At 44.8% G+C, this 26074-nt stretch overlaps 1 protein-coding gene across 1 annotated transcript in view; it reads right to left on the bottom strand.

The window, feature by feature from the left end:
• Positions 1 to 18918, bottom strand: part of Atp8b1 (ATPase phospholipid transporting 8B1) — a 119443-nt gene extending 100525 nt beyond the window's left edge. Inside the window, exon 1 of the mRNA XM_047526511.1 lies at positions 18349 to 18918. The gene's annotated coding sequence lies outside the window, so the exon portion shown is untranslated. The remainder of the gene's footprint in view (positions 1 to 18348) is intronic.
• Between the last annotated feature and the right edge of the window lie 7156 nt (positions 18919 to 26074).

Here is a 26074-nt window from a genome sequence, read left to right on the forward strand (position 1 = left end):
GCCACCAAGCCTGGTTTAGGAAGGACCTCCTCTAACAGAAGTGGTCAGAGAATACTCTGAGAAATGACACAAGTCCAAAAGTGAAAGATAAGGAGGAGGTTGAGGAAGAGCGTTTCAGGTGAGCTGGCAACAAACGAGACATCCTGGCCCAGGAAAGGACTCGCCGTGCTCCCACCTGAAGCTGAGGAGGACAAGAATGAAGTCAATAGGAGGAGGCGAGGGTTCGAGCTGTCATCCCTGCAGTGGGGGAGCTACAAAAAGGCTCTGCAGCTGGGTGTGGACAAGACCCAGGATGTGATTGGCAGCTCTGGGTTGGAGGGGGCAGGGTGGAAATGGAGGCCTCCATTAGGAGGTTACTGGAATGGTCCAGGGAGGGGAGGGAGATGGTGGCTTGAACTTCATGGATCGCAGCAGAGACAGGGGTAATTGGTTGGAGTCAAGGTCTTCTTGTGGGTAGAAGCAACAGATCTTGGAGATGAGTTGGAAATAAGTGGGGTGCAGTTTGGAAGAAAAAGGGGTCAAGGTTCAAGTTCAGATTTCTCATGAAAGCACCATCTGAAGAGGAGTTACCTTCTAAACTGGTTGGGAGTTCAGTTCTCAATGGGGTGGGTTTGGGGTACACGAGAGATACATTGCATGCAGTAGAAATGTGTCTGGCACTGAGTCCTGTGGAACCCCAGCATTTTAAGGGGATTCTTATCTGAGGTTTAGGACAGGATTTCTCAACCTTGACATTATTGGCATTTTGGACAGGACACCTCTTTGTGGGGCCCATCCTGCATATTGTAGGATTTTAGCAGCCTCCCTGACGTTAGTAACATCTCCTGAGTTGTGATGATCTAAAATGTCCCCTGGAAGGCAAAATCAACTCTGGCTAGTTAGCTTAGGGATACCTTACCAAAGTCTTTAATAAACTAGAGCCTGTCAAAAGTTCATAGCAAAACCAGGGTAAGAGCTTCCTGGATCACTAGACTGTCTCGTGTTCTCGTTTTGTGGACAAGCACCTAAAATTGATTGAATGAGACAGGTCAAGTATGAAGCTTGACTTTGCTCCATCCTATTAGGAAACAACTGAAGTTACACTAACCCCAAACACTCTTAAAACCTGGAACACTCTCTATCCCTTGGCTTTGTCAATGACAAACTCAAGACAGAAGAGTGAAGGAATGTAGGTACCCGCTGTTTCCATAGCTAGTGTGTTCAGAGCTCAGAGTAAGAATGTTCTAAGAGTTTCCATGCACCATTTGCAAAGAAATCTCTAACCTAGACCAAGATGTCACAAAAATCCATTTTTCCAGAGATGGTAAAGCATGAAAATAGGTACTATAAGTATGACAAATCCATTTTTTGTTTGTGACTATTTTACTAAGTAAATATCTATTTGTGTTTGTGACTCCTGCTAAGTTCTAAGGTCCAGGACCTTGGTCATTCTCCTCTGGCAGTGTATGGAAGGCATGAGAGCCATCACATAAACCTCATTAGACCAAAACGGATTCTTTCCATTATCAGGTCACTATAAACACAGCCAAAGTGGTTGGTTCAAAGTTGTCCAATGCCTTCTCTCTCATAAAATATGTATTTAATAACAGCAGCTCATGCCAGTGCGGAAAAAGGCATGTTTCCCACTTCACTATTTAATACGGGACGAGAGAAGTGCAGGCAGTGTGAACCTTATCGAGGTGCTGCTCTCTGCTAGGCCAGGTGGCCGCCTGCTGTAAACACAGACAAGTGAACAGAGAGCAGGGATGTCGCTCCCTGGTCCTGCTTCTTACCTCATCGAGGTGACAGCACTAAGGGATCCTAATAAGTCCTTTCCTACCATGGCTGATGTTACCCCAGAATCCTACTCATCCCCAGCCTCTAGGCCAGGTGGTTCTCAACCTGGAGTAGGCAGCAGAATCATCTGGAAGTTTTCTGAAGACACAGATTGCTGAGTCCTACGCCAGAGCTTCTGAGGCCGAAAGTCTGAAGTGGCTCCCCAGGGTGTTCAGGTGGCCGGTCCAGGGACCATACTCTGAAAATCAGCGTGTAGGCAGTTACGACCTAGGCACTGATCAAGCCAGACCGGCATGTGGAATGAAAGCTAGCTACCATTCCTGAGATGGCCCCGGCCGTGATAGGACAGGACTGTCCAGACAGTCACTGAAACAAGAAGGCCCTCATCATGACCTGAAAGGGACAAAGAGTCGGGAAGTTTTCTGGAAGGTAGTCACACCTGGTCATTGGGTAGAGGGAAGGAGGAGAAAGAGTCACCAGCAAAGAACGCAGTGTGCGCAGAGGCCCTGAGACAGAGGGGGCATGTTCTGTCCCAGTGGAGAAAGCTCCTTTTTTACTGATGACATTTTTTCAAGCAAACATTTCTTTTTTTTTTTTTCATTGTAAACAAATGGGATACATGTTGTTTCTCTGTTTGTACATGGAGTAAAGGCATACCATTTGTGTAATCATAAATTTACATAGGGTAATGTTGTTTGATTCATTCTGTTATTTTTTCCCTTCCCTCCCACCCTCCCACCCCTCTTTTCCCTCTATACAGTCCTTCCTTCCTCCATTCTTGCCCCCCTCCCTAACCCTAACTCTAACCCTTACACAAACCCCTCCCACCCCCCATTATGTGTCATCATCCACTTATTAGCGAGGTCATTCTTCCTTTGGTTTTTTGAGATTGGCTTATCTCACTTAGCATGATATTCTCCAATTTCATCCATTTGCCTGCAAATGCCATAATTTTATCATTCTTTATGGCTGAGTAATATTCCATTGTATATATATACCACAGTTTCTTTATCCATTCATCAATTGAAGGACATCTAGGTTGGTTCCACAATCTGGCTATTGTGAACTGAGCAGCTATTAACATTGATGTGGTCGTATCTCTGTAATATGCTGATTTTAAGTCCTTTGGGTATAGGCCAAGGAGTGGGATAGCTGGGTCAAATGGTGGTTCCATTCCAAGTTTTCTAAGGAGTCTCCACACTGCTTTCCGGAGTGGCTGCACTAATTTGCAGCCCCCCAGCAATGTATGAGTGTACCTTTCTCCCCACATCCTCGCCAACACCTGTTGTTGCTTGTATTCTTGATAATCGCCATTCTAATTGGGGTGAGATGGAATCTTAGGGTGGTTTTGATTTGCATTTCTCTTATTACTAGAGATGTGGAACATTTTTCCATATGTTTGTTGATTGCTTGTAGATCTTCTTCTGTGAAGTGTCTGTTCATTTCCTTAGCCCATTTGTCGATTGGATTATTTGCATTCTTGGTGTAGAGTTTTTTGAGTTCTTTATAGATTCTGGAGATTAGTTCAAGCACACATTTCATTGTCATCCTTCTTCCTTTTGTACCAAATCCTTTTCTCCTGTTGTGACTCTATCACAATACCAGAATTATTAAATACTAATAACCCTGCAGTTTTTAATATCACTGCTACAGACGCATGCAAACACAGGATGCTCAGAGTTGGTCTAAAAGTGGTGTCTCAGATTATCTGGGAAACAAGCAAAGAAATTAGACAAAATTTCAGGATTCACACATTAGGCTAGAGCTAGGGCTGGAAGGAAGGAGCTAGAAAATTTAATGTAAGCAGCTATGTTACAGCTGGGGTTTTGCTGGAATCTTCTCATCTGAGCCCCTTTAGTTCAAAAATGAAAATGGTTCTTTGAACGCTTTACGAAAACGAGAAACCAAAAATGTTAAAGAGAGTTATAAAATCAAGATTTGACTGAATACAAAGAAGAGATACTCTCATCTCTGTCTCCTCTCATAAGAGATGACAAAATATAGCCACATTGATTTGGGGCATTCTGGAACAGAAAAATCACCCTAACAACTTATACTTTAAATGAATTCTAGAAGATACAAAGAATGCCTGATGGGATGTTATAATGGAAATGCTATTTTCATAGCTAAACTATGGAACCAACCTAAAGATGTCCTTCAACAGACAAATGGATAAAGAAAATGTGATACATATACACAACTGAATATTACTCAGCCTTAAAGAAGAATGAAATTATGACATTTACAGGGAAGTGGGTGGAACTAGAGAATAAGTGAAATAAGCCAATCTCCAAAAACAAAAGGCTGAATGGTTTCTCTGGTAAGTGGATGTTGATCCATAGTTGGGGGTTGATAGGGAAGAATGAGGGAACTTTGGATTATGCAGAGGGATGTGAGGGGAGGGATGGGGTGGTGAGATGGGAAGGTTGGTAGAATGAGACGGACATATTACCCTGTATACATGTATGATTACACTATTGGTGTGACTCAGCACCATGCACAGCCAGAGGAATGAGAAGTTATGCTCCATTTGTGTACAATGTGTCAAAATGCATTCTACTACCATGTATAACCAATTAGAACAAATTCTTAAAATTTTTAAAAAAGAAATACTATTTTAAAAAATTTATTGAAATATAAATTTTTAAAGACTTTGCAATATTAATATTAAATTCTAAGAATCCTCTAGACTTAGAAATCATTGCCCGGTGTCTAAGGCAAAATGGCAAACAAGATTTTAATTTTACTAACAAATAAAATGTACTTTAGATCCTGCAATGGTCTTTTTTTTCCTTCTTTCTTTTATGCTAATGGGGGTTGAACCCAGGGTCACTCTACCACAGAGCTACATCCCTAGTTTTGTAAAATATTGTTTTGGTTTTGAAACAGAGTCTCACTGAGTTGTGGAACCTGGCCTCAAACTTGCAATCCTCCTGTCTCAGCCTCCCAAGCAGCTGCAATTACAGGAATGCGCCACCATGCCCAGCTTTGTCACTGGTCTTTATATACCCTTAGTTATGTGCTAAGTTCATTTAGAGCCATTTCTTGCTTACTGATTTTGCTATGACACATACAAAGGAACCAATAAGAAGATAGAACTTCATCTGATAAAAAATAAGCAGGTGAGCTCCATCAGGATCACTAAACGGTGACGTTTCCTCTTGCGGTGGCTTGGTCCTTGCCTTGCCATGAGTTTCTGTTTCAAAGTGAGTTTGGAGGGACTTGCCGATTGTTCAGCTTCACTGATTTTCACCTTCAAAAATAAATCTCTTCCTTTAAAAAGGCTCTCAAGTTTGTCCAACCTCAATGGTCAGGAATGCAAAGGTTGGTGTTTTTCTAAAGATTCATCATCTCTCAAAATAGGGGGACAAAACTTTTCAACTAAAAGGGTCTTATCTAAAAAAGGGACCTGTAGTATTTACTTTGTAGAAATAAAAATATTTAATAAAAGCGAATGCAGAATGATTTGCTTTTACAGAATCCACTGTACTTCCCTGCTATCAGAACACGTCTTCATACGATGCTTAAAATTAATTCCACCCTGAAAGTTTTAAATATGGGAATCTTATGACAAATGAGATCATGTGGAGGCATGAAATTACAACAGGAAATATCAGATCCTTCATTTGAAGCACAAAGGGATCCAAGTTCAGAGATTGACAGCTCATCACTACGCCAGAAATAGGAGGAGCACCCCAAACCAGCTCCTGCCACTGCCCACCCACCAACCACACCTTGCTTTCCCTTGGGTTTGTGGTGTGTTCCAGGGAAATAGTGTCTATCCCGCCAACTCCCAAAGCAGATTTTAAAACTATAAAATGGTCTAAAAATGCAAAGAATTGGTATTCTTAGCCAAAGTCAAACCACCATTCAGTACCTCACCAGAGTTGACATCCGCAGGGCTTGGGAGCTGCCATAGCATTACAAATGACAGATACTCATTGAAGACCAGGAAAATATCACAACATCATCATTTTGAGAGACTACGAAAGCCAATTCTCCTCCCACTCCTAACCCCAAGTAAGACAAAATACACAGAAGTTTCAGGACTTTTTATAAAAAGAGGGCGTTCTCAAGTCACAAACAGTTTTGTGTTCCAAAACTTCATTTCAGGGTGGGGTTACCAGAATAAAATACAGAATACACTGTTAAATCTAACTTTTAGATACACAACACAAAATTTTTAGTGTCAGTCCCAAATATCGCACTGGACATACTTATCGAGAAAAAAATAAAAAATAAAAAACAAAAACTGTTCATTTTTTAAGTTGAGATTCAAATTTAATTGTGTGTGTGTCCTGTATTTTTATTTGCTAAATCTGAGTCTGGGTCACTTGGACGGCTCTTGCAATGCCAGCTGTGTGGCCCTGGAAAGAACCCTCCCTCAGGAGTTTAGAAACCGGAGTGCAGTTTCTGGTTCTGTCGATGACTAGGTCTGAGACCTCAGGCACGTTACAGTGCCACAGCTGGAAAACAGAGACCACGGGACTGACCAGCTAGTGTGGCCCGTGGAGGGGCAGCACTTTGTGAATGAGAGCAGCAGCTCTGTTTTGCTGGATCACCGATACACGTTAAGAGAAAGAAGGTCACGAGTTGTGAGAATCACTGGACACTTCTTTAGGTTCTCATATCTAACCCACCATGGAGACCGAGAGTCCACATCTGTGCTTGCCTGGCACGCACAAGGAGCTGGGTGCAACCCCAGCACCCAGGGGAAAAAAGAGTCCATTTCCAAGGGGCATCTCCCAGCCTCCACGCCTCCTAAGCCCCACTCCCCTCCTCCGGGCCCCAGACCCCAGCAGGTCTTTCACACCCCACAGCAGCCTCCTCACTGTCCTCCCCACCTCCACTCTTGTTCCCACCCCATCCATTCTCCACATTATAGCCTTGTTTATCAACCCAAACTGGAACTCAAAAGACGTCATTCTACTGCTTGAAAATCTGCTAATGGCATCCATCAGCTTGGCCTCCACGGCTTGGCCTGGCCTCACCCCGTGCTCCTCAGCCCCCTCCCTGCACCCCAGCTATCTGGCCTCTGCACAGTTCCCAGAACACAGCACTAAGCACCACCCTCTTCAGGGTCCTGCACATAATGTCCCCACCCACTGTCCCTGGACAAGTGCCTTCTCATCTTTAGTACTCAAGAATAGCCTCCTCCAAAAGACTCTCCTGGACCATTTTATTGTGGTTAAAAACACCAACATAAAATTTACCATTTAAACCATTTTTAAAAGTTGGTTGTTAGGCAACCAACATCTCTATCCATCTCTAGAATTTTTTCATCTTCTCAAACTGAAACTCTGTATCCACTGAGTAACTCCCCATAGTCCCCAGCTCCTGGTAACCACGGTTCAACTTTCTGTCTCTATGAGTTTGGCTATTCTAGGACCCTCATGTACGGGGACTCACGCAATATTTACCTTTTTGTGCCTGGCATATTTCCCTTAGCACAATGTCTCATTAGCATAATGCTTCATCCACGTAGCATGTATCAAACTCAACTTCCTTTTTAAGGCTGAATAGTATTCCACTGCATGATGTACAGCATTTAGTTTATCTATTCATCTGTCAGTGGACATCTGGGCTCCTCTTCACCCATTTTAAAATAGACCCCCTTTATTCTCTTAGTAATGTCGTATTTTCCTTTGGGGCACTTATCACAGAGTGATTCTCATATCCGTTTGCTTCATGTCCTTCTTGCTCACTATTTTGTTGAACATCTACTCCTCTCTCCTCACCCCAGTTACCCTGTGAACTCCACATGGGGAATTGCCCTGCTGGGTGTTCAACACTGTATCTGCCACCAGCACTGGCTCAGGGCCTAGAGCGTAGTGGGTGTTCAGTAAGGGATTATTGAATCTTGCGGGGAAAGAAAATCACGAGGCCACCAGAAAGCCAGCGATCTTTCAATTACTCACAAACCCCGTGGACTTTGTATTCATTTGTGAAGGTGATCAGACTCATACTTGCATACAGACACATTTGCTTTCAGCTCTCTGGGCCCAGTAGTTCCCTTTACAAAGTGAAGGTCTGTCTCTGTGTCTAGTGCACATTTTCATCTCCTGTCTTCACCTTCCAACCATGCTTTAGGTGCAAAAGTAAAGAGTGTGTTTGGCAATTTAAAGAAATTAAATAGGATACATGCTCCCACACAAATGACCCTTGAGAGCAACATGCTGAGGAAAGAAGCCAGATGCAAAGCCACATATGGTACGACTCCATTTATATGAAGTGTGAAGCACAGGCAGACCCAGAGGGACAGAAAGCACATTAGGGCAGGCCAGGAGCAGCAGGGAGAGGGAACACAGGAGGGGCCGCTAAGGGTACAGGATTTCTTTTGGGGTGATGGAAAGGTCTTCAAGTAGAGTGTGATGATCGCGGCATGACCCTATAACCGGGCTAAAAACTGCTGAATGAGCCTCAGGAGGCTGAGGCAGGAGGATCACAAGCTGGGGGTCGGCCTGGGCCACTGAATGAGATCCTGTCTCAAATACAAAATAAAAAGGGGCAAGGGTGGTAGCTCAGTGGTAGAGCACCCCTGGGTTCAATCCCCACTACTGACCAAAAAAAAAAACCCACAAAACCCCCAACACTTTAAAAGGCGGAGCTACACAGCACGGGAGCTCTGTCTCAAAAGCTGTCTCTCAAGGGCCATGTGCACGGAGATGAGGGTGGCCCCTGATTTCTGAGGGGTTGGGAAGAGCCTGTCTTTCCAGTCAGGCAGAGAGCAGCATCCTGGAGCTGCGGGAGGGATGGTCTCACTGGCCTCCTCCCTCAGCACCCGTGGATGGTCCACAGAGCATCCTCCCGCCAATGAAAGGCAAGGCCAGTGCTCCCGCCAACCAGTCCCGTGTCTAACAACACTTCTCACCCTGCCAAACTAGGAAGACACGCTGATGCTGAACACAGATAAGGTTCTGGAAACGAAAGCTTATATGTCTATTTCTAAGGAGCCTCCTTATGATCTACCACCAGCCATCTGAACACAGCCCATCGAATTCACGACACTCCATGGTTCAGATTTGTCCTTGCAACCCGGGCTCTGCCAGGAGTTTTCTTTGGCTCCTTTCTCTTTCTCTTAAGCCACATCTGTCCGGAAATCCTGATGCTGTTAATATTTATCACATCCAAAGTTGCATCTCTACCTATCTAGTCCCATTCCCTTCTCCTCCCCCAACTCTGCACCTCAGCCCCCCAGGCTGCTGCCCATCTGGAAGCTTCCATCACAGCTCTCCTGGTCTAGCCTCTTACCAGGTCTCCCTGCTCAGAGGTGCTCCCTCCCACCCCACCCCAGTCCTACCCCTCACACAGCAACGACAATGACACTAGTTAGATCGTGCCTCTCCGATGACCAACATCCGGCCTTGACCCTCCGGCTCCAGCTCAAAGTCAAAGCCAAAGTCCTTACGCAGCCTGGGAGGCTCTGCAAGAGCCCGCCTCCCACTTTCTCTTTTCCTTCTCCGGCTCCTGCTCACTCAAGTCAGACAAGCCAGGCACTCCCACCTTGGAACCTGTCCCCTCTGCCTGGTACACTCTGCAGATCTTCCCGAGCCACCCTCTCCTCTGAGCCCCGAGGGTGACCCCTGTATTGCTCCGCCTTTCCTCATTTATGCCCGCACACCTCGCAGAGCACGCTGCATCATCTGCCTATTCATCGTGCATCTTTTGTATTTCCTGCTTGTCCTGCAAATGTAAGCCACCTGGGGACGGGCTCTGTGTCTCCTCTTCACCAGCACAGTCACCTGGCACACAGAGAGCCACCTACCTATCTGTGGGACATCTGACTGCCGGCTGCCTCAGTTAGGGGTTGGTGGGAGGCGCCTCAACCCTAGGAACAGCCTAGGAGCCGGGAAGAGTCACGCGAGAACTCAAGGCAGGAGATCAATTCCTAACTAAGACTTCGGGGTCCCAGCCAATGTCCTTTTGCTTTAAATAGTCTTGGTCCAATGGACCTCAAAGATTCAGGACATATTAAGTGCCACTTAAGTCATCACTCACACGGACTGAGGTTCTCACCTTGACCTTTGAGAGAATCTTGACATTTCTCTCTATAAGGGGGGAAGCATACGCCTGATGAAAACATTGCCAATGATCTTAACCAAGCAGAGCGAAGCAAATCACCACGCTGGCCGGCTTAGCGGTGTGAGCCCCAGCAGCCTTTCTGTGGCTGTGGTTAGCATGAGGTTGGAAAGCGGAAGGGACACGCGGGGGTGGTGGTACTTTAGGTTGAAGTTTGTTTGTTTTTAAAGAAAACCCTGGGCTGGGGATGTAGATCAGTGGTAGGGACAGCATTTGCCTAACATGCATGAGATCCTGGGTTCAATGCCCAGGACCCAAAAATAGTATGTTTAAATTTTTATTTTTTTTTAATTTTATTAAATTTTATTTAAATTTAAATAAATAAAAACCTGCTTTTAAAATGAGCAAATTCTTATTTGGCTAATTTTGAGGGCACGGTATGAGTGTAAACTCATATGACATACTTTTGTTTTCTAGCAAACGCAGGTTAAGAGGTGACCGCCTGACATCTCACCATTCCATGGCTCCTGGCTTTTAGCTGCCGCACTACAGCACACTCTCAGGGGAGGCAACAGCTGGCAATGTGGCCACATTGCAGTCTCCAACTGACCTTCTGCCTTGGAGCCTAGTTTTTTCGGTTTGGTTCGGTTTTTTCAGCAATTGAATTTATTTTCAAATTATTTTTTAAAATTTGTTCTTTTTAGTTATACGAGGCAGTAGGATGTATTTTGATATATCAGACATACATGGAATATAACTTCCCATTTTTTGTGGTTGAACATGATGTGGAGTTTCACTGGTCCTCTATTCATATATGAACTTTGGAAAGTTCTGTCCCATTCATTCAATTCATTCTACTGTCTTTCCCATTCCCACCCATCTCCCTTCCCCTCATTCCCCCATGTCAAATCTGGTGAACCTCCATCCACCACCCACCGTTGCCTATCTCAATAGTATCCACATATGAGAGAGAACATTCAGTCTTTGGTTTTTTGGGATTGACTTATTTCACTTAGCATGCTAGCCTTCAGTTCCATCCATTTACCAGCAAATGCCATAATTTCATTCTTCTTTATGGCCAAGTAATATTCCATTGTGTATTGTACCACTTTTCTTTATTGGAGTCTTGTTTGAAAGTCATGGATTCTACCATAAGGTGGATCAGAATACTTAAGTATTCAATTAAAACTTTTCTTGAACTCTAGAAGGAAGTGTTAAGGATTTTTTTCTCCACTCTGGTATATCCTCTCCAGCGGGCAGTTGCGGCCTGCAGAGATGGCCAGGTACTGCAGCCATGTATCCTGAGCTTTCACGCCTGCCCTGGCACAGAGCAGCATGCCAGCTACACTGTGAGCCAGCTGGGTGATGGAGAGACAAAATCTGCCAGCTTACCAGGAGCAGCTTGAAAAGGAGGCACAAGGCCACCCTTCATGGGTCTCCAAAACAACCACTCTCCTGCCGTCCTGAGAGTTCTCTCCCAGCAGTTTTGGAGGAAAGTATGGCATTAAATACCACACATCTCCACCCATCTAATTTTTTTTTTAATGTAAACAAATGGGATACATGTTGTTTCTCTGTTTGTACATAGAGTAAAGGTATACCATTTGTGTAATCATAAATTTACATAGGGTGATGTTGGTTGATTCATTCTGTTATTTTTTCCCCTTCCCCCCACCCCTCCCATCCCTCTTTTCCCTCTATACAGTCCTTCCTTCCCCCATTCTTGCCCCCCTCCCTAACCCTCACTCTAACCCTAAAACTAACCCCTCCCACGCCCCATTATGTATCATCATCCACTTAACAGCGAGATCATTCTTCCTTTGGTTTTTTGAGATTGGCTTATCTCACTTAGCATGATATTCTCCAATTTCATCCATTTGCCTGCAAATGCCATAATTTTATCGTTCTTTATGGCTGAGTAATATTCCATTGTATATATATACCACAGTTTCTTTATCCATTCATCAACTGAAGGGCATCTAGGTTGGTTCCACAATCTGGCTATGGTGAATTGAGCAGCAATGAACATTGATGTGGCTGTATCTCTGTAGTATGCTGATTTTAAGTCCTTTGGGTATAGGCCAAGGAGTGGGATAGCTGGGTCGAATGGTAGTTCCATTCCAAGTTTTCTAAGGAATCTCCATACTGCCTTCCAGAGTGGCTGCACTAATTTGCAACCCCACCAGCAATGTATGAGTGTACCTTTTTCCCCACATCCCCGCCAACACCTGTTGTTGCTTGTGTTCTTGATAATCGCCATTCTGATTGGGGTGAGATGGAATCTTACACCCATCTAATTTTTGAAGGATACATTTCACCAGAGCTCAGACCCACATCAACAAACAGATTCTTACATGTTCAGGTCCACAGCAGCACTATTCACCATCCTCAAAAACAGGCACAGCCTGAACGGATCAACAAAATGTGGAGTGGATAAGGGAATACCATTCACCCCTGCAGGAGAAGGAAATTCTGATGCATACTACAACATGGATGAACCTCAAAGGCTGGAAGCTAGGTACAACAAGCCAGTCACGAAAGGACAAATATTATGTGATTCTACTTAACACAAGGAACCACAGAGTATTCAAATTCATAGATAGAAAAACAGAATAAAGGGAATAGGGAGAAATGGAAAGTACTGTTTAATAGGTACAAAGTTTCAGTGTGGGATGATAAAAAAAAGTTCTGTGAATGGACCCTGGTGTTGGTTGGTTGTCCAACATCGTGAACACATTTAAGCCACCAGACTTGTAAACTTAGTAGTCGAAATGGTAAATTTTGTGTTATCTATATTTAACCACAATTAAAAAAAAAAAAAAACCTCCCATGAAATAAACTTCTGCACTAAGAGAATGAGATCATGATGGCCCCAAAATTGTTCTGCTACCAAAAACAACAAAGATTTTCACTTAATTCTCACAGTCTCTGTGGTCTCACGACCCCCTCCTCCCACATACACACGGTTTCCTTGTTGATTTAAAAATTTTGGAGGTTTACTTAACAGCTGGCAGGGCCTGACTCACAGGACCCACACATTTATTTTCCAATATAAAGACAGGGCCAATATTTCCCAGCATTAAATACACACAAACCGATCCATCTCCCCAGTGAGTAAATATTTAAACCAGCCAAGTCACATGGTTATCTATTTTCTCATGGAGAATGTGAAGCGATTCTTCTGGATCCACAGACCATGCACAGAGAAAGAAGCATTTTAATAGTTCATTGGGTCCTGAGAAGACTAAGCAAGGGTTTGTGTGCAAATCACTCCACATTTCATAGAATAAATAGTGCAATCAGCTCATGGAGCTTTTCTGTACAGCAAAAATGGACACAGCAATACTGCGTAGGATCAAGGGTTGGTGCCTGAGGAGCTCTGAGGAGAATCTTCTAGCTCAACTCAATTTGAATCAATTAAATTAAAATCAGTTAAACACTGATTTTAATCATGGCATTTGCAAGAAGATGGATGTAACCGGAAGATGTCTTGTTAAGAGAAATGAGCCAGACTCAGAAAGATAAGTGTTGTATGTTTTCTCTCATATATGAAAACCAAAAAATTAAGAAAGAAAGATGATGTAAAAGTAGAAAATGGAGTACTAGGGTGAGGGAAGGGAAAGAGGACTGGGAGGGTGGGAAGAGAGGGAAAGGCAGGAGAGGGTCCTAGGGAGGGTGGATACAAGCAAAACCGGACATACACTCATATGGAACCGTCACAGTGAAACCCATTCATTTGTATAATTACTCTGCATTAACAATTATAATTCTAAAAGTAAAATAAAACCAAAAGATAAGTTTAAAAAGTAATCAGGAAAGAAAGAAAACTGATTTCATGTGACCTTTGACTTTCTTTTTCAATTTTATCAAACCCAGGGCCTCATGCATGCTGAACACACATTCTACCACTGAGCTACTACTCCCTGGTCCACCTCCCCCCCCAAAAAAAAAAAAAAAAACTGATTTCAAATGCAACCTGCCCTAAATCAAACAAACCTCAACTCTGGTGGAACAAAAGCCACTCAGCAAAGAAACAAAGCCATAAAACAACAGCCCTGTAAATAAAGACTGAGGCTACTAGTCAAAGGTCAGGTTCCACGCATGCTCAGTGCAGAAGCGCCAGGTTCCTCAGTCATGCCCAAGAGGAGAGAGTGGCTTTCACTACCAAAAGGCAACCCAACTGAAGAGCAACCTTCCCCACCCAGGAGCCTGGTGTTTTTTCCGCACTGAGACCCTCTGCAACTTCTAAGCCCATCTCTGACCCATTTAATGAACATGCACTAGACTTAGGGGCTCAAAATGAACATAGACTCTCTGACTGGAAGTGACCTTGGCATCCCTCCAGGGCTAAAGGCAACCATCCCGTCAGGCAGAGAGGATGGCATCTAGGGCAGAAGGAGAGTGAGAACCTGGAACTGTACTACCAAAGAAGAAAAAAAACAAAGTCTGTGAGCCTTCTGTGAACCCCACAGGCTTCCAGAGTAGGGAAGTAACTCCCTGGCATAACTGAAAGAAGACGGAATAAATGGACAGGGTTAGACCAAGGTTCTGCATCATTAGCAACACTTACCCAGGCTCCACGAAGAAGGAACCTGCAGAGGGCACTGGTCCTTTTGTGAAGCCACCAAGTTCTGACACTAGTGAGTTTTAAACAGGGAATAGTGACCTAACGACAGGAGCAGAGAGGAGGAGGAAGAGGAGACAGGAGGAAGTGAGGGGCTAAGGAGGCACAGCCGAGTTCTGTGTGTCCCAAAGGCTGTCACTGTGCAGGAGGAGGTAGCACCCAGTTGAGAGAGTGGCCAGGGTCCCCTCATGGCTGTGATTGAGCTCCGTGGGCACACTGGTCCTGCAGCTGTCAACCAGAACTGCAGAACAATAGCGTGGATTTGGAGGCTTAGGACCTTGCCCTTACTCTGGGAAACTGTTTCTTAACAGGGCCTGGTGCAAAAGGGCACCAATGTTTGCTAAACAAACACCAATATGTAGAATGATTCCTGTTTCCTACAGAGCCTAGGAGGAAAGCAGTGGCTGTGAGTGGTATTCACTGAGCACTAGCAGCAACATGAGGACAAGACTAATGACTACCTTTTACTGAGCTCCAGGTTCTCTCCTTTACCTAAAGCATCTTGCTTGGAACTCAGCGCAAGGCCTGGGAGGCAATCCTACTATTATGCCGCTCACAGACAAGGAAACTGATGTGTGTGCTGGAGATTAAGTAACCCACCCTAGGCTATACAGCTCGGAAGCAATGAGGCCTGGGTCCCAACCCGCGTCAAAGGATACAGAGACTTCACTGCCTTTGGACTCTGCTCCCCAGGACCAGTTATCAAACATACTTCCCATTGTGAGTGGTTTTGGCAACAATTTACTTAAAAGAGCAATGCAACAGAAGTATCAAGAGGAGTACTAACATGTCCTCAAATGTTCAGATGATAAAAAGTTGTTTTTTAAGAATAAAAATGAGAAATAAGTTGACATATGTGTGCATTTATATGAACATGCATATATATATGTATACACACACACATACACATGCTTATTACTTTTTTTTTCTAGAATCATTCCTCATAGAACTAGGTCTTCAGTGACAGAGCCTGTAAAGATCTCAAATTGGATGTTACTTTTAGCTGGTCACAGGAATAAGAATTTGGTAGTAACTCAGTTAATAGAATGAAGAAGATAAGCTGTTTACTTTTTGTGTTATTCAAACTTTTCTGGGAGTAAATTAATTTTTACCTAAGTAGATAAAGGCTTGCTGGCATAAATACACTGATTTTTAAAAAATGATTAAAAAAAAAAAAAAAGCCTAAAAATTTACAAGATATCTAAAGATACCACAAAGAAAATCTTCCTGGGAGACCACAATAGAAGCAGATTCAAAAATCAAGTTCATAAGAAACTTTAAAGGTACCCCTCTTTAGAGATAGGGACATGAATGATCCCACTAAAACTTGTTTCCATCTCTAAAGAGGAGCTTCCTCTGCATCTGTAATGCAGAGGCTTCTTTTACAATGATTTCAACTACAAAGCAAAAGCAACTTGGAAATTAAAACCTTTCTAAAGTTATAAGGATCACCTGCATTCCAAGAATATTGCTTATGAAAAACGAAAACAGATTTATATTAATGAGGCAATAAAATATTCAAAATAGGCCAATGTGTGTGCTTAGAAGTACAAGGCTCTAGGTTCAATCCCCAGTACCAAACACACACACAATGCCTGGGCCTAATGCTATTTTTAAAAAAACAACATTAACCTAATAAGGAAAATAAGAAAGCAACATTCAAACACCTACTAGACATAAGAGACTTTCACAAGTTCTCTCACTGAATTCTCTCAATCACCCCAAAAGTTGATGATACCTCCCCCCACCCAAAGAGTAAACAGGAAGAGAAAACTAAAGAATCCCTCTAAGGTTACACAATTAGTAAATCAAAGAACTGAAATCAGTGGGACTCCAAAGCCATGTATTTTTCACTATTCCTTGCTTTAAAAGGAAGAGGAAGGAAGAATGGATAGAAGGACAGAAGGAAGGAAAAAAGAGAAAGAAACTTCCCAGCAGCTCTGCAAGTGCACACCGAGCCAGACACAGGCTGAGCAAGGAATCAGTTCTGAAGACGCAGCACAGAGGAAGACTTCTGCACCGAATCCTTACTTGAAATCCTCAATCTAAAACAACCAAACAGAACCAAACCTCCCACTTGCATCACTAGGAAATAATAACAAGTGAACCTGGATACACATTTCCCTTAAAATAAAAATTAGAGAGAAAGCTTTAAAATAGCCGGCTCCACACAGGTGGCATCTGAGCTGGCTGGTAGTAAGTCACACAGGTTGTTTGCCCCTTAGTAACCTACACAAAGCACCACTGAAAATTATCAAAGCAGAGCAACTGGACAACGACAAAGGAACAAAGCGATAAGGTTTCTCTCCCAAAATTAGAACAAGGAAACCTCCACCACATAATAAAAATCATTAGGCGGCTTCAGAGGAGTAATTGCAGGCAGGCGTGACTTCTCCCCAGAAATTAATCAGCTAATAACCATTCACCATCCTTTGCGTAGTGTATGCATTTATAATGGAGCTTAAGAAGGTTTACAATAGGCTCAGAATTAATGAAAGACATTTTAGGCCTAACCCAGAAGTACTCCTTAGACGACGAAAATTGGAGCTTCTACTTGACATATTGGGCTGTTTTCCTTTTTATGTGAGCTTCTGTTTACCATCCACGGAGGCTTTATCATGGTCTGTAGCTTTTGTTCCTGGGAGCAGTTAACCTCTGTCAGTAACCTACTGTGTGCTGGGTAGTGATAAATGGTCACCTAACACTTCACTAGCCTTGTCTGATTTAATTGTCGGAGGGGGACCCGGGCAGAATTTTCAAGGCAACGCAACCGGGAAGACGGGAGCAAAGCCTTTCACGCCAACTAGGCGGGCAAGTTTCCCGGGGAGTTCACAGGCGCCCCAGCTACCCAAGAAGGGGCAGGAGAACGCCAGAGGCAATGCGCGCAGGCCGAGGGGACGCAAGGGGCGTGAATGCAGCCCGGGTTCCCTTTACTTTTGCGTGTCAATTCCCCTCCCCCGTCTTGCATCCTTTCTGCACCCTGTCCTGCGCCCAGGTAGAGTCAGGGGATTTGGGCTTCGAGCCTCCCCGGGAAGGGATTACACGCGCACACCTCGCACACCTCGAAGGAATTGGCCGGACACTTCAAAGTTTTTCTTTCACTTTGGGCAGAGGAAGGGGATTGGAGATATGAGAGGTTAAGGCATCCGCCATTCCCTTCAACATCTCCTCCTGCCGCCGCCCAACAAGTTGCCCCTTCACATCCACGAAGAGGTGACAGCGCCGGGCATCAAACTGGGGAGGGAACAGGATGGCCCGCGGCAGTGCCAAGGAGCTGGCCGATCTACCATACGGCCATCAGAAAAACAGCGTTCCTTTTCCCATCACTTCTCCCATCCCGTATTAAAACTCAAGGAAAATGTCAGGGGCTGGGGCACCTGGCCCTGAAGTAGGATCTCGGAGGCGATCGATTTCACCCCTCCATCCCTCCTCGCAGGTGCGGCGGCGGCTCGGTACATTTGGCCCTAAGTTCATTTTCCAAGTCATCAGCACCGGCCCCAGGAGGGCAACCCTGCAGAACCCAACAATGGGGGTACTTCCAGAGAGGCGAAGTCCACCGCAGGGCAGCCAGTGGCACTCGCCAAGGATCCGAAAGCCCTTCCTGACTTAACACCTCTGAGCTCAACCCGGGACCTGCGTGTAGCAAATCAACGAAAAACCCAAACAGTTTCCGCAAGTTCTCGCCTCCGGAGAGGTGAAAATCCCAAGGACCTCTTCAAGGGGAGCCTGCCTTCACCGAGGGTGCGAAGGCTCTGGCAACCCCAAACCAAATTCTACCCTTGCAGGCTCGTGAGCCCAGGGGCGCAGACAGCTGCTTTCACCGCATCCCGGATCCCTGGAGTCTGCTGGTCCGGGGACTAGCACCGTCGGACCCTGGAAGGCTGGTGGGGTTGGGGAGCTCGGGGGCCCCGGCTCCGCGCTCCTCTTACCTAGCGTTCGCTGGGCCCCGGCTGGGGCATCCGTCGGGTGCGCGCCGCTCGGATCCTCGCTGCGCACCTGGCCGCCGCCCGCCCGGCCCCAGCCCTGCCGCCGCGCTAGCGCTTCATGGCGCACGGGGGCTGGCCGGGGGCCCCGGGAAGCGTGTCCAGCTGGCGGCGACTCCTCCGGCTGCCGCGGCTCGCCAATGGCTCCCGCCTTCCCCCGCCCCACGTCCGTGCGCCCTTCCTCTACGGCAGTCCTTTTCCCTTGGCTCTGCCGGACCGGCCAAACTGGTTTCTCTGCTCCAGGGAGGAGCCTCTGGTCTCCCTCCGGCAGGCGCAACCGCCGCACGCGGCTGGGGATGAGGCTAGAGCTGGGGCTGGGGGCGGGCCCGGCCGTCTGCCCTTCCTCTCTCCCTCCCCCGGGCGAAGAGGGGCTGGGCCGCGAGCCCTAGGGTTGGCCGAGGCGGCCCAGATCTAGTCCTGCGTCTTCAGTGCACCCCAGCGGCAGGTGAGCACCCTGACGGTGCCCCGAGCGCGCCCTCCCGCTTCGCCCAGCCTGTGACTCTGCAGCTGCTGTCGCTCACTGTATCCCAGGCGCTCCAGTCCCCGGGCCGCAGTCGCCACCCCGCCCCATCAATTCGGCGTCACTTTCCCGCCCTCTGCCGGCTTGGTCATAGCCTGGGTTCGGTGACCGCGCCAGCCTGGAAAGCTGGAGGGGCACGCTGCGCGCCTGGGATCTAAATTCCCCCTGTGAGGGGAACTGTGTTCTCTTCAAGTCAAGTCACGTTCTGCGAGCAGTCACCGAAGGCGCGTTGCGATTCGCCGCGCCGAGGGTAGGAGTAGAGATGACGCCAAAAGACTTGGAGAAACTTTTCCTTTAATTGCAGCAAGCAGACTCTACTGAGACCAAAGTCGCTCATGTCTAGGAGTTTGGGACCAAAAGGAGTTAAGGTGCTGTATGTGAACCACGCAATGTAGTTGGTAATTTTGGATCCGCCTGCCTCCTTCGTTTCTGGCTGGTGTTAGTAGTGCGAATCGTGCTTCCCCGCAGCAAGTACAGTATTCGCCTTACACCAGTAACTCCCGGTTCGCTAAGCTGTAACTGCGCACTTGCTATGGACAAGTCATTGGTTTCGGAATAGAGGAAAGGCAATGATTTGAGTTTGCTTAAGGGCTGAGTACGTAGCTCAGTGGCAGAGCTTGCTTAGAATGGTCGTGGGTTCAAGGCTCGGCATTGCAAGAAGAAAAAAATGCTTGCAGTGCTGTAAGGGAGATAGGACTTCTAGACAAATATCAGTTACCTGCAAATCAGAGAGACCAACTTCCTGCCTTAGTTCGGACTCCCAACTGGTAGCATTAAGAGGGCTTTTACTGAGGTGAGACCTACAACTTTAGGAATGGGAGCTGGGTGGAGAGGGCTGTTCAAAGGCCCACTGGTTGATCCAACTCATATTGTTAAGCTCAAGACTGCCCCAGGGTTCCTTTTCATCGGTCACATTGATCTTGGGTGTTGCTGATCAGTCTTTTTATCTCTCTGGGCCTCAGTTTTCTCCTCTGTAAAATGAAGTTGTAAATGAAGTTGTGCTAGATGATCTCAAGAGGTTCCTTCCAGCACTTTACTTTCTGAAGCTGATAGCAAAGCAAAGGGGCAGAAGCAAGAGAATAAAGGGTCTGTTCAGCAACAGTGGAGTTCACAGGTCTGCTGGCAGTGTGGTGGGGATTAATGAGGCTGGTGAACACACTGGGGCCCAGAGCCTTGAGTGCAAGGTAGGGGTGTGGACTTGTCTTGGTAGTGTGGGTGAAACACTGAAAGTTCTTGACCACCTCAGTGACATGATCAAGGTTGTGTTTGAAAGGGGGAAAAAATAAATGGGGCTCAGGGTAAAGATGACCATATCACTTGAGAGGCTTGTTTTGCAACATAAAGTGGACCTGAAGGGGCTGCCTGTGGAAGTCGGGAGGAGGAGGACATTCAACCCACATCACTGTGGCCAGGGCACTGAGTGGCTCAAAATTGTGACAACTGGCAGAAGGGAACCTGGGAGATGAGTCAAATTCTCAAGATTGGGTGAAGGCATGGAAGGAAGGGCAGAGGCAGAAGGAAGAAAGTCATTAGGAGGTTCTTCCCCCGTGGGGGAAAAGGCCAGCAAACCTACAACGATAGTGGGCAATGGCTAGACTCAGTGGTAGAGCATTTGCCTCGTATGCACAAGGTCCAGGGTTTCATCCGCAGCAACCACCCAAAAGAGAACTCCAAATTAAAAGAGGGATCTCCTTCTTGCAACTTCATTAAGAAGTGCTTGCTCTGTCCAGAAAAAGGTGGCTTAGAAGAAAGTACACTAGGAAATATCCAGTCCACACTCAGAGCAGGTACACCCCATTCCAGTGACTGCTTTTCACTTGACTGTGCAGACACCAGAGATTTCAAGCTAGGTTTCTCCTCCTCTTACAGCCTGCAGTGAAGGGGAAGTATGGACATAGGGGCACAATAGGTACTGTTTCCAAAATTCATCCATTCAACAACTACTTGTTGAGTACCTACTATGTGCCAACACTCTTCTTGTTGCTTAGGTACATCTGAACCAATCCAAAAAATGTTATCTGAAAACATAACAATGCTATGAGAAAATAGAACAGGCCTGATTGGGAGGGTACTCTGAACAATCCTTTGTGGGTGCTGGGAAAATTCCATCTCACCTCAAGTCCTGTCCTTATCCCCTTGTCCTCTCTGAAAGGGCATACCAAATTTCAGGGTGCCTTGTCTGCTTGATCATTGAAATTATCTCATGCATGAGCAAGGATTGATTTTGAAATGTCTTTCATGAGTCACTGAGAGATGGCTTCTTTGTCTTGGCAGAGCCTCTATCTCACCTGCTGGGGCAGTTCTCTCTCAGTGTTCTCCAGTGAGACTGAACAAGCACTGCAGTGTTATTTAGATGCCTCTCCCCTTCATTAGCCTACTCTGTTACCTTGCAAGCTGCTGGGGGAAGTAATGAGATTTAGCAGAAGCGACCATTTTCAAAACAAGGTAGCAATGCTTAAAGCTTTTGTAGTTCATAATTTCCTCCAACTTTTTTCTTTTTTCCGTTTTCTTGGCAACACCACTGTGCACGTTTACATGAGGTGGATAAAAAGGCTGGGGTGATGGCCAAGGAACTACTTCAATTTTTCTGAAATTTTTTTTCTAGAATTTTTTTTTTCCTGCGAGGTAAGAGCTGGGGAATAAAAGATGAGCTGGAAGGGAGGCGATTCTGCCTGTGTTCAGTTGTTTGCTAAGCCCATTGGTCATTTAAGCTAAATCATTGGATGCCAATGGAAAGATATTTGGGTCCAGTAAGTGCCATCGTAACCCTAAGTTGGCAGTCAAGATTAATTTGGTCGCAAGTTGAATCTTTCACAGTCATTGCCTAGACCAGCTTCAGATTTTATTCTTTTGTTTTATGAGGTGCAAGGAATTAAACCAGGGTTTCCTGCATGCTAAGCACAAGCTCTTCCTCTGAGCTATACCCTAGTTCCAAGTATTGTTTCCTTCTGGTAAAATTGAACCCAAAGACTCACACATGCTAGGCAAGTGCTATACCACTGAGCTACGCCCCCAGCCTTTCTTATTTTAATATTGAGATAGGGTCTCATTAAGTTGCCTAGGCTGGCTCAAAATTTCATGATCCTCTTGCCTCAGCCTCCTATGCCTGGTTGGTTCCAAAAATTTTAAACATAAAGGGCATCTCTTACATGAGCCTATCTTTGCAATAGTTGACATTTTAAGCTTCAAATCTGTGTGCTTTCTTTAAAATGGTGTTTACAAATGACAGAAATAGATGATATATTATGTTGTCTCTGTCACAATTTTCCATATTCCTCCTGAGTTACTTAAACTTTCCACTCCTTTACCACTGACATTTTTTAACCAGTATTTATACACACCCACACACACACACACACATGCATACACACACATATATATGCTTGATGTGGTGGTGCATGCCTGTGATCCCAGCTATTCAGGAAGTTGAGGCAGGAGGATCACAAAAGTTTGAGGCTAGTCTGGGCAACTTGGTGAGATCCTGTCTCAAAAAAAATTTTTTTTAATGGTCTGGGTGTAGCTCAGTGGCAGAGTGCCTATTAAGCATGCATGAAGCTCTGGGTTTAAATCTCCAGTACCAGAAATAAATTAAAATAGATGATAAAAGAAACACTAGCATTCAGTTAACTAAGCATGGCTCAGTTATTTTGGCAATGGTCCAGGCCTAGAATGCATGAGATGTTAGAAAAGGAAGTAGTCCTGAGCATCCCATTCAAAGTCATTTCTCTTTCATGATCGGAAGTATGTAAATACATAGAATTCATGGACAGTTCTTCTTTTCTACAAGGAAGAGGTTTAATAAAACAATATTGTGTGTCTATGTGGAAATGTAATGAACATTAGATTAACCTGGAATTGATAATATAACAGCAGTTAAGCTAACCATTATTAATCCAACACTTGATTAACAATTTCCAAACTATCTTGTGATCATCATTAGGACATGTTGCCATGTTCTCCTACAGTTGCTGGTGCTCCGTTTTCATCACTTTGCATTGCATAATGAAAACATGTTGACCTTCATTCCTCATCCTTTCTAAGCTACTACTGATGGTTCCCTGTTTTTTATTTTTTATTTGTTCTATTTAGTTATACATGACAGTAAAGTATATTTTGACATATCATTCATACATGGAGTATAACTTCCCATTTTTGTGGTGGTACATAATGTGGAATTACACTGATCCTGTATTCATATAGGAACATAGAAAAGTTATTATGTTCAATTCATTCTCCTGTCTTTCCCATTCCCATCCCTCTCCCTCACCCCCACTCCCCCTGTCCAATCTAGTGAACCCCCCTCCTCCCTCTTCTCCACCTATTGTGAGTCAGCATCTGAATATCAGAGATAACATTGGGTCTTTGGTTTCTTGGGATTGGCTTATTTCATTTATCATATAGTCTCTAGTTCCATCCATTTATTGGCAAATGCCATAATTTCATTCTTCTTTAAGGTTGAGTAATATTCCATTGTGTATATATACCACATTTTCACTATCCATTCATCTGTTGAAGGGCATCTAGGTTGGTTCTATAGTTTAGCTATTGTGAATTGAGCTGCTATAAACATTGATGTGGCTGCATCACTATAGTATGTGATTTTAAGTCTTTGGGTATAGATTGAAGAGTAGGATAACTGGGTCAAATGGTGGGTCCATCCTAGTTTTCTGAGTAATCTCCATACTGCTTTCCAGAGTGGTTGCACTAATTTGTAGTCCCAGATGGTCGCCTGTCTAAGCTGCTAGATTCTGAATAACAATGGTTATTCCCTTGACTTGAAACATCATCTCCCATCTGTCTGATCCTTTCATCCTTCACATCTCCATTCCAAGGGGGCTTCTGGGAAAGCTTTGCCCTCGTATCCCCCAGATGGTAGTTTTCCCCTGCTTTCTAGCATGCAACTTCAAGGGAAAGCTCGCCATTGTCTAATCACTGTTCACCTGCCTCGCTCCCCACTGCATGGTGAGGCCTTAGAGACCCAATACTGAGTCTTATTCTTGGTCTCTCACAGCATAGAACATTGCTCTGATACCATAATTCTTTTAGAATGAATGAATGGCTAGCAGAGTTGTTTTTTTTTTTTTTTTTTTTTTTTTTTTTTTGTGGTGCTGGGGATGGAACCCAGGGTCTTGTGCTTGCAAGGCAAGCACTCTACCAACTGAGCTATGCCCCCAGTCCTGCTAGCAGAGTTTTAATGCTCAATAATTTTGTAGTATTTTCTCTTGCTGAGGATTTCTTTTATCATTTGTAACTATTGGGCATTTAGCATTTACCAGACTGGCTTTTGGAAATATCTCGTTAATCACAACCCACCCTTACTTTAAAGCTTTCTGAAGACCCCCTTTCTCTCTGATTCCTGTCATTTTTCAGGTTGATTCCCCATCATTTGCTTCTTTTATTCTAGAAACAACATGTCTTCAACACAAGAACAGTTTTTATTTTATTAGAATTCAGGCAAGAGAGAGATTTGTTGCTGTCGCTGGAGCAATAAAAAGAAATGGTATTCCAATTCCTCCATAGAGGAGCCTCAGTGTGCAAGAACTTCATTACTTTCCTGAACTTCCAGGCTGCATGAGTGATTGTCCTTCCCAGTTAAAGAAAAGCAAATTATGATTCAACACACATATATGCTATCCACCTCTTGACTTCCATACTATTCTGCCTATGGAGTAGCCACCTTGCTATGTGAATCGATGCAATAAATAATTCCTAATAACAAAAAAGAAAAAAAATTAAATACAAAATAAAACAACAACAAGCCATTATCCTCTTACCACATTGGCAAAGATATTTTTTCTAAGTCTGGTGTTGCACTCTCTGAAGATAGAGAGGAAAAAACCAATTCAAACTCAGAATCAGTTCCTCCTACTCTCACAACATAGATTACTTCTGATACCAGATGTGTGGGGTTCCTACCCAATATCAGCAAGCAAGCAATTCTGTGGCAGATGCCTGCTGGGTGTCCTCCTTTTCAGTTCAATCCCAGCACTGTCTACCGGGAGGTAGTACCAGATTTCCCAGGTTGAGGTGCTCCTCACCACACAAAATTCAGGTTGTTTTGCCTGTGCTTCTGAAAGACCAGCTATACATTGCCTGCTCTTCAGATTCTATTAATCTGCTTGAATGACTCACAAAATTTAGGGAAAAGTTACATTTGTAGGTTCATTATAAAGAATTTATGGGGCTGGGGAGATAGCTCAGTTGGTAGAGTGCTTGCCTGTCAAGCACTCAGCCCTGAGTTCAATCCCCAGCACTGGGAAAAAAAATATGAGGGATTCAGATGAGAAGAGCACAGAGCAAGCCATGGGGGAAGGGAGCTTCAAGGCTCTCTGCAGGGACACCACCCTCTAGGACCCTCCACGAGTCCAGCTATCTGGGAGCTCTCCCAGCCAGGGAAGGATTTTATTGAGACGTCATTCTGTAGACATTACTGAAGCATAGACAACCCTGCAGAAATGTCGTTGGCTAGGAAGGGTATGATCTAATTCTGATAAGCTGAGTGGGGAAACCCAGCCGCGCTTGTCTGTTCAGATTCTTCTTGGCCTCTCTGTGCAGCATTTCTTCCAGACTCGTTCTGCAAGTAGTGGGTTAGGACTCCTTCCGAAATGAGGGGATTTTTAAAATATATATATATATTTTTTTTTTAAGCTGTTTATAGACCTTTGTTTTATGCATTTATTTTTCTGTGGTGCTGAGAATCGAACCCAGTGCCTCACACATGCTAGTCAAATGCTCTACCACTGAACCACAACCCCATCCCCTGAAATGAGGGTCTTATGCTCTATCAGACTGATAGGTCAGAGAATTTCTTTAAGGCCAACTCTAAGATAGAGAAGTGGGGAAAATATTAGAGTTTCTGTGAGCTTCCTTGGGGAAGAGCAATTCTAATTTTTATGAACTGCCTTGGGGAGGCAGTTATGATCCAGGAACTGTGGACAACAACCAAAAAACAGATACATGTAAAATAACGGAACCCATATTCTGTCCGTGTGTCTGAGGAGAGGGGCACTCACACTGTTGGTGAGCATGAAAATTGAATGACATCTTTGGAAGAAAGTTCAGAAGCATACATCAACATTTTAAGAATTTTTGCTCCGAGAATTGGTGTCTAGAAACTTATCCCAGAGATCATTTGAATATGTACACAGAGAC

This window comes from Sciurus carolinensis, chromosome 15 (assembly GCF_902686445.1).
Source record: "Sciurus carolinensis chromosome 15, mSciCar1.2, whole genome shotgun sequence".
Taxonomy (NCBI): Eukaryota; Metazoa; Chordata; class Mammalia; order Rodentia; family Sciuridae; genus Sciurus; species Sciurus carolinensis.